Raw genomic sequence first — 13,465 nt, 5'->3', positions numbered from 1 at the left:
AAAGAGCAAGATCCCCCAGGTGAGATTCCCCAACTCAGTTCAGATAAATAAATCTTCATTCTTCAACCAAATGTTTATTTGTTATGTGATCTAATTTTGTGGTTGCCAGCCCAGAAGCAATGCTCTTCCATTTGAAAAATGGAATGAATTTCCTACTTTTTAGTTTTTCCACTTAGTCCTCTTAGGAAGGTACTTGGTACCTTAGGAAATCTCACTTCTCACCAGTGAGACCCCCTGCCGAAAAACCTTTGATCTGTGGATTAGCACATTTCCAATTTCTCACTTGTCCCGAAAACGGAATTTTTTGGTTTTCAAAATGCAATGCTCTTCCCTCTGAAATGGATATTTCCTACCTCTTAGTCTACCTAGTCCTAGAACTCGTCTTCTCACTCCCTTGAATAGACTGAAGATCCAAGGTTAAAAACCCAGTGGTCAGGGCTGCATCTGCAGATAAACAGATCTTCAATCTTTAACCAATTGCTCATTTGTCCTTAAGCTGATTTTGTGGTTGTGAGATGCAAAGCTCTTTACTTTGAAAAGCCTATTTCAAAAGTACACAAAATTGGTACCTTAGGGACCAGTCTTCTCACTCCCTTCAAAAGGCTGAATATCCAAGCGAAATGTGTGAGTGGTGATCTCCTAGAAACGCCTTTGACCCAGAGGTCAAAGCTACGTACTGTACCTGCAGGCGAATCTGCAGAAATAGCCAGACTGGCGAGAATCTCAACCGAAAACCTATGATCTTCAGATTAACAAATCTCCAATCTCCATCCAAATGCTTATCTTAGTCCTGGGAGCTGTTGTTGTGGTTGCCAGATGCAATGTTTCTTCATACTTCATAGTCCAATTTAGTCCTCGCACATACAAAGTGCTTTAGGAAATAGGTCTTCTCACACCCTTTAAAAAAAACAAAAACTCAATATCCAAGCCAAATGGGCTGTGATTTCCTAGAAACCCATTTGACCCAGAGGTCAAGGTCATGTACCATCAGGTGAATCAAGCTTGTGAGACCATTGCCCAAAATGGATCTTTAGATTAACAAATCTTCAGTCTTTAACCAAAAGCTCACTTGTCCTGAGAGCTGTTGTTATGGTTCTTCTTTCTTTGAAAATAGTATTTTCTACCTCAAGAGCCTGAACACAACAGGCACATCAATTCAGTGGCCCTGCTTCAGGTGAAGACCACAGGTGAACCCCAAGCCAGAGTGGACAGCAAGCAAGCTCCTTGGCTACTCCTAAGAGGCTTAACCCTGATGTCTACGCCATGATTATCTCTTGGACAGGGTCAGGCAATGCCACCATAGCTGCTGCACAAGCTCCTCGGTGAGAGCAGTTTAACAACACAACTAAAAATACTCTGTTCTAAATGCAAATGTGGATGAACATCTGTGACGAGGAGGAGGGCGTGGCCGGCCGTGAGAGTGCACGTCTGAAGCTGAGTCAATTAATCAGCGGGAGAGAGAGATAAAGGGGAGCCGGAGACGCCAGTTCGGGAGAGAGAGAGAGACACATGCGGCCGTGCTATGTGTATTTTTTTATATTTGTTTAAGTTAATTTATGCATTAAAAGTTTATGTTGATTGTTCTGCCAATTTCCGCCTCCTCCTTGCCCATCCTTTACCTGTTACAACATCTTTGAACCAATTACCATGCCCTTATTTGTACCGTTTAATTCTGTTTCTATATGTAACAAGTAATGCACTTGAAGAATATGTTTTCTTGCAGAGATTAGTTAAGAATGCATCTGTGCTTACAAATATAAGCAGATATTGTTGTGACAAACACCTTTAAATCTTTAATCATGGGATTTTCTAGTTCAGCTGAGGAAAAGCTATCAGAAAGAAAAGATCTGATGGTACAAAGATGAAGAGATTATGATGTTACATTGTGGCAACAACAATAGGCTTTATGAGCTCACATATGCATGCAGACCTAATATTAAAGCTAAGCAAACATGTTTTGAAAAGTGTTTTTTGGTATTTTGAAGTCATAAAAAATTATTATTTTTTTTTTTTTTTTTTTACTTAAAGGGACAGTTAACCCAGAAATGTTTATCTGGTCATCATTTACTCAACCTTATTGTCTCAAACCCATATGATGCTCTCTCTTCCATGGAAACCAAAAAGAAAGGTTAGGCAGAATGACAGCCTCAGTCCCCATTCACTTATATTGTATGGGAAAGTTAATTGTGACTAAGGCTTACATTCTCCTTTTGTGTTCCAATAAAGAAAGAAATACAGGTATGGAACAACATGAAGGTGAGTAAATGATGAGAAAATTCAAATTTGTGTGTAAATCATAACTTCAAATCGTTCACTCATTGCACGAGACGTTAAAAAAAACAAAGGGAGAAAAAAAACAGCGAAACTTGATGCAGCACAACAAAAATGTTCATTTGATGCACTTGTACATAAATCAACAGTGTGTACAAATGCAAAAATACTGATTTTATATAACAGTATATTGGCCATCTTTATAATGTTATTTTTCAATGTTACTGCCTCAGCAGATGGATAAACCTCATCATAGCTAAATGTTTTTTATTTATTACGGGGTAATCTAAAACAAAATATAATGTTATAAATTTACATTACATAGTAAAAATTGAAAATATTAAATTTTTTGCAAAATTTACACTATCATCACAGTCTGTTTACAGGGTCCATATACACTCCCAATTCAGTTTAAACAGCAATCCCAATCTCAGCCTAACCCGTTCATGAGATTACAGACATCCCATATATTAATAATTGTAATTAATCATTTTGAAAACGTTTCCCATCTGAACAGTGCTTTAGTCTAAAGTCACTGTCATTGACTGAGTTAATGCACTTAATGTTAATAGAAAAGCACTAACCTACTGCCTTTATGATATTGCACAGTGAAAAATCAGATTTAACAGACATGTGCTGCTCTTGTGGAGGGTCTTTCTGTGCTCAGATGCATTAGAGAGGCTGTGTGTACTATGTAATTTATTTTTATGCTCATTAGAGTATGGCATTAGCGAAGCAACATGTTAATGCTAAACTCTATCGAAATCAATTGAGATTACAATTACAGCTGCTACAATTAGCCTAATCCAAAAAAAAAAAAAAAAAAAAAAAAAAAAACAGTGCAGCATTAAAGAAATAATTTGCCCAAAAATGAAAATTCTCTCATCATTTACTCACCCTCATGCCATCCCAGATGTTTATGGCTGTCTTTCTTCTGCAGAACACAAATTAAGATTTTTAGAAGAATATTTCTGCTCTGTAGGTCCGTACAATGCAAGTGTATGGGTGTCAACATTTTGATGCTCCAAAAATCACATAGGTCAGCATAAATGTAATCCAGATGACTCCAGTAGTTTAATCCATGTCTTCAGAAGCAATATGATAGGTTTGGGTGAGAAACAGATCAATATTTAGGTAAATTTTTGCTAGAAATGGTCCTCCCTGCCCAGTAGGGGGGCGTATGCATGAAGAATATGAATCGCCAAAAACACAAGAAGAAGAATGTGAAAGTGAAAGTGGAGATTGACTGAGCAGGGAGGAGAATATAAAGTAAAAATTAACTAAAATATTGATCTGATCACCCACACCTATCAAATCGTTTCTGAAGATATTGATTTAACCAATGGAGTCATCTGGATTACTTTTATGCTGACCTATGTGATTTTTGGAGTGTCAAAAAGACCTGAGAAATTCTTCTAAAAATCTTTGTTTGTGTTCTGCTGAAGAAAGAAAGTCATACATATCCAGGATATGTATGGAATTTCCGTTTTTGGGTGAACTATTCCTTTAACAAATAAAAGACATCTCCTTTGTATGTTTACTGTGTATAATATTGTTAAAAATTTAACAACAGTTAGTTTTCAAGCAGTAGAAAATAATTACAAATAATCAAGCATCTTGTTTTGGATGTGTAGTCATATGGAATGCATATACCCCAAACACAAATTACAATATAAAGAGAAATAATGGACAATTATTATTATTATTATTATTATTATTATTATTATTATTTAACTGTGCAGCCCTATAAAGCATTCCAAATCAGTTCCATTCAATTAGGATGCTGCCTTAGATAACAGTCGCCTTGGCAGTAAACAGCAAAGGCAGCTCACTAGGTTTTGTAACATAGCCACACTGTGTTTTGCAAATGCCAGAAAATTTCACAGACATATTTTGAAACACACTGAGCAGGATTAGAGGGAATATAAACTATGTCGTGGGTTTTAGAGATTCTGCATGTAATCTGTAAACTGTCAAACATCAAAAATAATTTACATGTAGATTGAAAATTAGATTTCAAAGGGAGGGGCACAGAGTGATGGAGAAGGAAAAGGTTTGTGAGAAGAAAGAGACAAAGAGGGATGAACTTGCTTTTCTCATGATATTGCTCTGGTTCTGAGTGATATAGTGCTTCATAAATAACAGAACTCTGCTCTCTGTTTCTCAAGGTCCATTCACTTGACTCATGCGCCGCTCTGAACTCCACACGTAAAAGCAGTGGAATTAGCATCACATAAGGGTAGTTTGTAGGGCTTTCAATTGATTAAAATCTTCAATTGAATTAATTACATTATATGCTGATTAATTAATCAGATTAATCACAATTAATCACATATCAATATTTGCTGATAAAGGCCCCCAAATAAAAATAGTTCAATATATAATTAATTAATTTGTATAAATAATCATTTTTAAATCATTATAAATATATACGATAAATATAATAATTCAGATAATTAAAATACATTACATTATTGTGGCAGACAAGTTCAGCATTGATTATATTGACAATTATTATTATTCAGTATTAAAATTCCAAACCCCATTATATCTGCTGAAAGACTAAAAAACTGCTGCCAAGTAATTTCCATATTTTTTGTTCATGTGGTTTCAGCAGCAATCAAAGTAAATACCAACTAAAGTCTCAATCGCTATCATAAGCTCTGAGAACATCTTATGGCATGACATAATAAAAAATAAAAAAAGGCATACTGAAGAGTTTATCGTGCCTCTGAGCAATAAAATCAATCATCCACTGATATGAGCTCAGCATCTGCTGTGATTTAAAAAGACTACAAGCAAAAAAAAACTAAAAAGTAAAGACCCAAACCAGCACAGTGCATCACACTGAATGAATGTGTTTCCTCTTCATGCTACATTCATATATTATTTTTCTTATTTTTTGTATTTACTTTCCCATTGAAATCCCATGCTTTTTATACATACTAGTTTGCCATTTTTCCAGTGAAGTAGAAAATTCAGTATATTAGCTTAGCCTAAATAAACATCAGAGTTAGGGCAGAGGTAGAGTTTGCATAAAGCTCCCTTGCAGGGTTGGGCAAAAATCAGAATTTAGGAATTGGCTCCCTATCATCAGTTCATGAGTTTGGATATGAATCGAATTGGCTATGCCCCATAGGATGTTGAATTGGAATTGGAATGACATGCATTTACGAACTACAATTCAAAGAAATTCAACACAGTCACACAACAGGAATTTCATTGGTTCATTTTTTATTTTATTTTTATTTATTTTTTTATTAAAACATTAAATGAAAACAATCTGATCACCTGAGACTGCCATGGCTGAATCACAACATGCTGATATTTAGTACTGGTGAGCAGCTTTTGTGATATTGCTTACAGATAATAATACTAATAACTATAACCATTTAATATTATATTATTGTTATAATGAGTATTATTTCTACTACTTTGAATATTACACTTTTATACTGTAGTAATATTTTTTCTTCAATTTCATGCATCCAGTTAAATAAAGCTCTCGTTTCAGCGGGACTTTTATTTTGAAAGACCTTTGAAGTTCTTCCTGTTTTTGAAGGGTTCATTATATCAAACTGTAGCGCCGAGGAGGGCGGGGCCGGGCTGGAATGAGACACACCCGGTCCCCAATCAGCCTGATGGGGCGCGCGAGGGATAAAGGCAGCCGGGGACGACAGTTCGAGAGAGAGAGAATTACAGACAGCTGTGCTGTGTGTTTTTACTTGTGTGTTTTGTTTAATAAATTATTTAAGTTGTCAAGCCGGTTCTCGCCTACTCCTTTCCACTGAACCCCCTTACACTGGTGCCGAAACCCGGGAAGGAGGGGGGATTCCCGTCGCAGGGTCCTCGACACTGCCGTCCACCCAGGGGAGCACTGCTGCTGTCCGACGGGGGACTGAGTAGCCCGACCACCCGGACGCGTAGCCCGACCACCCGGACGCGGGGAACGGCCTCCGTCCGCGAGGCGAGTGGGGACAGGGCTCCCCGACCGCCTGGAGCGAGGGAGCCGCTGCCGGGGGCGGAGGAGTGCCCTGCCGTCCCCCGGGAATGCGGAGGGGTCGAGAGAAGACCGCTGTCCGCGGGGGGAGGAGGGAAGCGACTCCCCGACCGCCTGGAGTGGTAGGGCCGCTGCCAGGGGCGGAGGAGAGTCACCACGGGACGCCGGGAACGCAGAGGGGCGTTCTGTCTGTTGGGGGTCGGAGGTCTGACTCCGGTCCGCCCAGGGAGGAGCGGCTGCAGTCCGCCTGAGAGGGTGGAGTAGTGATCGAGGACCACGCGACGGCGCATCAGAGAACCGGTGAGTTTCTTTTTCTCTCTCTCTCTCTGTCGCTCCTTGTTGGCCCTTCCCTCGCCATTTTGTGTTGTGTTTTTTCCCCTCCTGTCTCCTCCCAGGTCGAGGAAGGCGGGGAGGACCCGCCGGCAGTCGGGGCGTAAGGCACGCCCCCCCGGAGAGGAAGGGTGGGGGATGTACGTCATGCCGGGGGCTCCCCGGCCTGAGGCAATGCCGGGAGGAGTGTAGCGCCGAGGAGGGCGGGGCCGGGCTGGAATGAGACACACCCGGTTCCCAATCAGCCTGATGGGTCGCGCGAGGGATAAAGGCGGCCGGGGACGACAGTTCGAGAGAGAAAGAATTACAGACAGCTGTGCTGTGTGTTTTTAGTTGTGTGTTTTGTTTACTAAATTAAGTTGTCAAGCTGGTTCTCGCCTCCTCCTTTCCACTGAACCCCCTTACACAAACTTTCAACTCAAAACTATTACATTACATTACGCTAATGGCAGCATACTTTAATATTGTACTGAAATTAACAACAAGATGATATCGTACTGTTTTAAATTTTTTGGCATCGTGATATTTCGTTAATCGGTATACCGCACAACCCTAACCTACATCACATATTTTGACTAATTAGGCCTATTTATTCCAGATATTTCATTTGCTTAGCTTTATTTGGAAGATTTTGGGGTAAATTATAAGAACATTCTGGGAACAAAGTGTTCTTCCACTAAAATGCAAGTTATTGAATTAAATTAATAAATCATATATTAAATACAAATTTAAAGGTGGCATATACACTCACTGAGAACTTTATTAGGAACACTATGGTTCGACGAGTTGTGCATTCTGAGATGCTATTGTGCTCACTACAATTGTACAGAGTGGTTATCCGAGTTACCGTAGCGTTTCTGTCAGCTCGAACCAGTCTGCCATTCTCCGTTCACCTCTCTCATCAACAAGGCATTTTTGTCCACAGAACTTCCGCTCAGTGGATGTTTTTTGTTTTTGGCAGCATTCTGAATAAATTCTAGAGACTGTTGTGCGTGAAAATCCCAGGAGATCAGCAGCTACAGAAATACTCAAACCAGCCCATCTGGCACCTACAATCATGCCATGGTCGAAATCACTGGAGATCAACCATCAGAATGGGGAAAAAATGTGATGTGAACATTAACTGAAATGATTTGCATTACATGATGATGAATGATGATTTTTTGCATTACACTGCTGCCACATGATTGGCTGATTAGATAATTGCATGAATAAGTACATGTAGAGATGTTCCCAATAAAGTACCCAGGGAGTGTAGATAGCCACCTATAAATTTAATGCAGTAAAAATAAAGTGGCATTTAAAACATGTATTATTCATATAATTTTATGTTACTAGAAATAACTCATATGTTGTGTGCATGATAACGTTTATGGGTAATTGAAAAAATAAAAGAAAAAAATGTAATGTATTCAGCAAGTGTATTAATATTTTTGAATATAATTCCATTTGAATTCTACTTCCTTAAATTCAAATTCCATTAATAGTTCCTGCATCCTGTTTGCTACCTCATCCCAAACTCAGGAATCTCTCTGCTGCAGAGCAAATCATCAAATTTCACCTCACATAACTGATCTAGCTTCAGCTGTAGTGCAGAATTCCCTTACCAAGGAAAACGATAACACATGTACACATGCCAAGCGCAGACACAAAGGGAATAAGTCTCCAACAAATACATTAACATATAAATCATTTGCAAGAAAGACAACTGGCCAGCTCTCCCACGGTCCGAGACCTTGCTTACCGTCAAGTCCGAAGCAGGACGTAATTTTTTGGGCGTAACTGCACAGTCCATCGTACGGAGGCTGTTTTTGCTGCTGCACTGCACTCCTTTCCCCCATGTCTACTGACAAACACACACACGCTTACACACTTGTGTTCCTGCTCAAACACTCACAGGACGGCCCAGGCAGGACATTCTAAGGCTCCGTCCTCATCAATAATTCACATTCACACGTGGCCATCATGTGCGCACACACACCAGACTCACACACTCTCGCGCACACATACACACTCACAAAATGTGCTGAGACAGTGTGCCCTTGCTGTGTGTGTTCTGGTGTCTGGACTGGGAGGAAGTGGAGGAGGAGACTCGGGTTACCGTGGTACCCGTTGCCAAGGATAGGCCGGTGATGCTGCAGTCTCACAGGTAGAAGCGAGCTGGTGCAGAGCAAGGGTGGGGCATTTACGGGATGAGCAGAGCTATCGACTCTTTAATGGACCAGACGGAAACAAAGATACATGCACACACACAAAACAAAGATCAAACACATGAACATTGGCTTTTCTATCATGGTGAAAAAGCAAATTTTCATTTAGTACCTGTTTTTATACCAAGATAAAGATATTTTCTAACCCCTAAACCTAACTGAAACATTTTCGCATTTTTATATTAACAACAAAAATGAAAATTCCAGTATCATTTACTCAGTTACAAACCTGTAAGATTTTCTTTTTTATGTGGAACAAAGAATAGTTCATGTTTTCATCCAATGAAAGTGAATGGTGACTGAGGTTGTCAACATTCTGTCTAACATCTGCTTTTGTGCTCCATGGAAGAAAGCAAGTCATACTGGTTTGGAACAACAATTAAAGTTCATTATAACTATTAAAGAGGTTGTTAATGTTTAAAAGTTGTTTAAACCTGAGACACAGCATGGCAGCATTGCAACAAACCCCATTTCCAGAAGATTTGGGACATTTTGTAAAATGTCAAAAAACAAGAATCTGTGATTTGTTAATTCTCTTGAACCTTTATTTAACTGACAAAAATACAAAGAAAAGATCTCCAATGTTTTAACTAACCAACTTATTAGTATTTAATAGACCCACTCTACCATACAGGCCTAACTGGTGGAGTGCTGCAGAGATGGTTGTTCTTCTGGAAGGTTCTCCTCTCTCCACAGAGAAATGCAGGAGCTCTGTCAGAGTGACTATCAGGTTCTTGGTCACCTCCTTGACTAAGGCCCTTCTTCCCTGTTCGCTCAGTTTGGCCAGGCGGCCAGCTCTAGGAAGAGTCCTGGTGGTTCCAAACTTCTTCCATTTACGGATGATGGAGGCCACTGTGCTCATTGGGACCTTCAATGCTGCAGACATTTTTCTGTACCCTTCCCCAGATCTGTGCCTCGATACAATCCTATCTCAAAGGTCTACAGACAATTCCTTGGACTTCATGGCTTGGTTTGTGCTCTGACATGCACTGTTAACTGTGGGACCTTATTTAGACAGGTGTGTGCCTTTCCAAATCATGTCCAATCAACTGAATGTACCACAGGTGGACTCCAATCAAGTTGTAGAAACATCTCAAGGATGATCAGTGGAAACAGGATGCACCTGAGCTCAATTTTGAGTGTCATGGCAAAGGCTGTGAATACTTATGTACATGTGATTTTTTTTCTTTCGTTTTTTATTTTTAATAACTTTGCAAAGATTTCAAACAAACTTCTTTCACGTTGTCATTATGGGGTATTGTTTGTAGAATTTTGAGGAAAATAATGAATTTAATCCATTTTGGAATAAGGCTATAACATAACAAAATGTGGAAAAAGTGAAGCGCTGTGAATGCTTTCCGGATGCACTGTATGCTGCCATCAAGACAACATCTTTTCCCAGGAAGTCCATGGTTATTTCAGCAAGACAATTCCAGGCCTCATTCTGCACGTGCTACAACGGAGTGGCTTCGTAGACACGGAGTGCGTGTGCTTGACTGGCCTGTCGGCAGTCCAGATCTGTCTCCTATTTAAAATGAATGGCGCATCATGAAGAGGAGAATCAAACAACGACGACCATGGACTGCTGAGTAGCTCAAGTATTGTATCAAGCAAGAATGAGCAAAAATTCCACTTGCAAAACTGCAACAATTTATATCCTCTGTTCCCAAATGATTAAAATATGTAATTAAAAGGAAAGGTGATGTAACAGTGGTAAACATGCCCGTGTCCCAACATTTTTTGTGTGTTGCAGGCATCAAATTCAAAATTTGTTTACATTTACAAACTACAATTAAGTTGGTCAGTGAAAACATTGGTAATCTTTTCTTTGTACTTTTCTCAGTTAAATAAAGGTTCAAGAGAATTAATAAATCACAGATTCTTGTTTTTTTGCATTTTACAAAATGTCCCAACTTTTCTGAAAATGGGGTTTGTATTAAACATGGTAAAAAAACTAAATAAAATAAAAAACTACAAATAATAATAGCTGACAGTATGAACTGTATCATAATGCATATTGAATATTTACATCCTGTGATTATACTTTTTAAACAATGTTTTTTTTATTTTTTTTTTTTATGCACTGGACTCATTCACTTCCATCGTAAGTGCCTTACAGTAATATTTTTTTTTTTCCTTTTAAATAAATGCACGAGTCAAAATAATTTTTTGTAATCAACATTATACCACAAATGCTGTCAATTGAGCTTAAAACTTGTATTGAATCCAGATTATTCCTTAAACATACAGTATACCACATAGTTTTAACTTAGTAGCTGCAAAAACGTAAAGCAAATTTACTTTACTGTAACTTAGTATGGCAACATTTTATTTAATAAACCCTTTGAGATGCTTCTATTTTCCAAATGACTCTCAAAAATCTAAACCGCATACTTTATTATGGTCTACAATAAGAGGAGATGCTAAAATAGAATGAAGGAAAAGTGATTCTCTCTTTTATCAAGATCAGCTCATCAATGATATGTGGTTGTGTTGGTAAGCTGCTTGACTTCTTCAAGCAGTTCACTCACAAGACATGGGAACATGGCCATTGGTCAATAATACAGACTGATTTATTGATTTACTTAAGAGCAACAGCATTAAAACATGTCAAAGTGCTGACCTGTGCAAAAGGAAAAAACATGGACATTCTGTACACCTCTTGCACTTAACGTTGCACCATGAATGTATTATTATGTGCATTTAACAATTACCAGTTTTATAACCTTTAACAGTCTACCAATGGTCTATCTAGTTAATATGTTTGCTTGAGATCTATGGATGAAATTTGCAGGCAAGCTCAATTGGAAACTATTATATACTTTAGAAGAGATGTCAGTACATGCGCTGCAACCCTGGCGTTGCATTCAGCATGCAGTTCCAGTTCATTTACGCAATAGAATACAGAAACTAGTCAGGGTAACACTGCTCCTGATCACCCTGTCGGGGTTTATTTTGTGATAATGACCGGCTGGTTCTACATTATTCCTTGCATATGCACCCAAAACATCTTCCATGTGAAGGTGCACCTAATCATTTTTTTTATTAAATTTTTTTTTTTGAGTCTCCTCGACTTACACTGACTGAGGCAGCATCATTCAAACTCGTGGTTATCAGTTTCCAATGCCATTGTAGAGATTCACTAATCACAGTCAGCCATTTAATTTATCAGTTAAAGTGTCCCAAAAAAAAAAACAGGGTAAATACTGAGATTAAAGGTGGAGTAAGTGATTCCTGAGAAAGACTATTGATACTTGACCTCAAGAGCCAAACAAACACAACCCTCTCTTCAGTGCTCCATCAAAAGCCCCGCCCCCCAAATTCATGCACACGCAATAGTGTTGTGTGGATCAGTCCGATCCACTTTGTTTATTTTCCCATTTACAGAGCCAGGGCTGTGTACAACACCGGATTTTTATCAGCACACAAACAGAACGGACAGTTAGCGGACAGTGAAGAGATATTTGCGGAATTTGACAAAAAGTGTATTGGATTAAAATGACTTACTCCACCTTTAAGCGAGTAGTATTCGGCTGGTCATGTGATCCTAACATGGCAGCCCCCATGAGGTGACCATCTCCGTTTAGAAAAACATATCTTTAATAAGGTTACTGATGTGACTGGAGTCTTCATCTTATGCGAGTGGTCGTGATTTTAAACGTGTTTTAAAATTACAATTAATTTCTTTAGGAGGAAAACTTTTGAATGAGGAAAAAATGTCTGATTGCACCTTTAAACTTGTGCTTTATATACAGCGGTAAGTTCTACCTAAGTCCTTTTTAAAGCTCTACTCTGGCGCCATTTATTGGTGAACTAATTGTAAATTCAACTATTTATCATGAAAAATTCTCCATGCCATCCCAGGTGTTTATGATTTTCTTTCTTCTGCTGAACACAAAGATTTTTAGAAGAATATTTTAGCTCTCTAAGTCCTCACAATGCATGTGAATGGGTACCAAAATTTTGAAGCTCCAGAAGGACAAAAAGGCAGCATAAAAGTAATCCATAAGACTCAAGTGGATACATCTATATCTTCAGAAATGATATAAGTGTAGCTGAGAAACAGATCAATATTAAAGTCATTTTTACCATCACTCTCCACTTTCACATTCTTTTGTTTTTGTTGATTTGCGTTCTTCGTGGATATCGCCACCTACTGGGCAAGGAGGATAATTTATGGTAAAAACTGACTTAAAGGACTTGTGTACTATTTGAGCTGTAAAGTTGTTTCAATTGTCATTTTTACAGTTGTTTTAGGATTTGTTGACATTACTTCATCATGGTAATGAAGTTGTAAAATTGGCGATTTTTGCTTTTTTTTTTAAGAAAAGGAGGAACGAGTCGAAATACATTTTTATGGCAATCAACAGTATGCCACAAATGCTTTCGATTGAGCTTAACTTGTACTGAGCCCGGAACATTCCTTTAAATAATGATTGATGATTCATGAATAATTAAATAATAAATGAACCTATGAAATTCAAAACATTTTTTTTTTTTCTAAAATGTAAGACTGTTAGTTACTAATTACAGGTGCTGTAAGTGGCTTCATGTGCTGTGCTCGTGAATAAATGTGTCCCACTCACCTTGCACAGACATGAACAAGAACAGCTTGTCCGTACAGACAGAGGAATCAATTTCTCATGGCTCTGTC

The sequence above is a fragment of the Myxocyprinus asiaticus genome, chromosome 21 (assembly GCF_019703515.2).
Source record: "Myxocyprinus asiaticus isolate MX2 ecotype Aquarium Trade chromosome 21, UBuf_Myxa_2, whole genome shotgun sequence".
Classification (NCBI taxonomy): Eukaryota; Metazoa; Chordata; class Actinopteri; order Cypriniformes; family Catostomidae; genus Myxocyprinus; species Myxocyprinus asiaticus.
Note: the sequence above shows the minus strand (reverse complement) of the source record.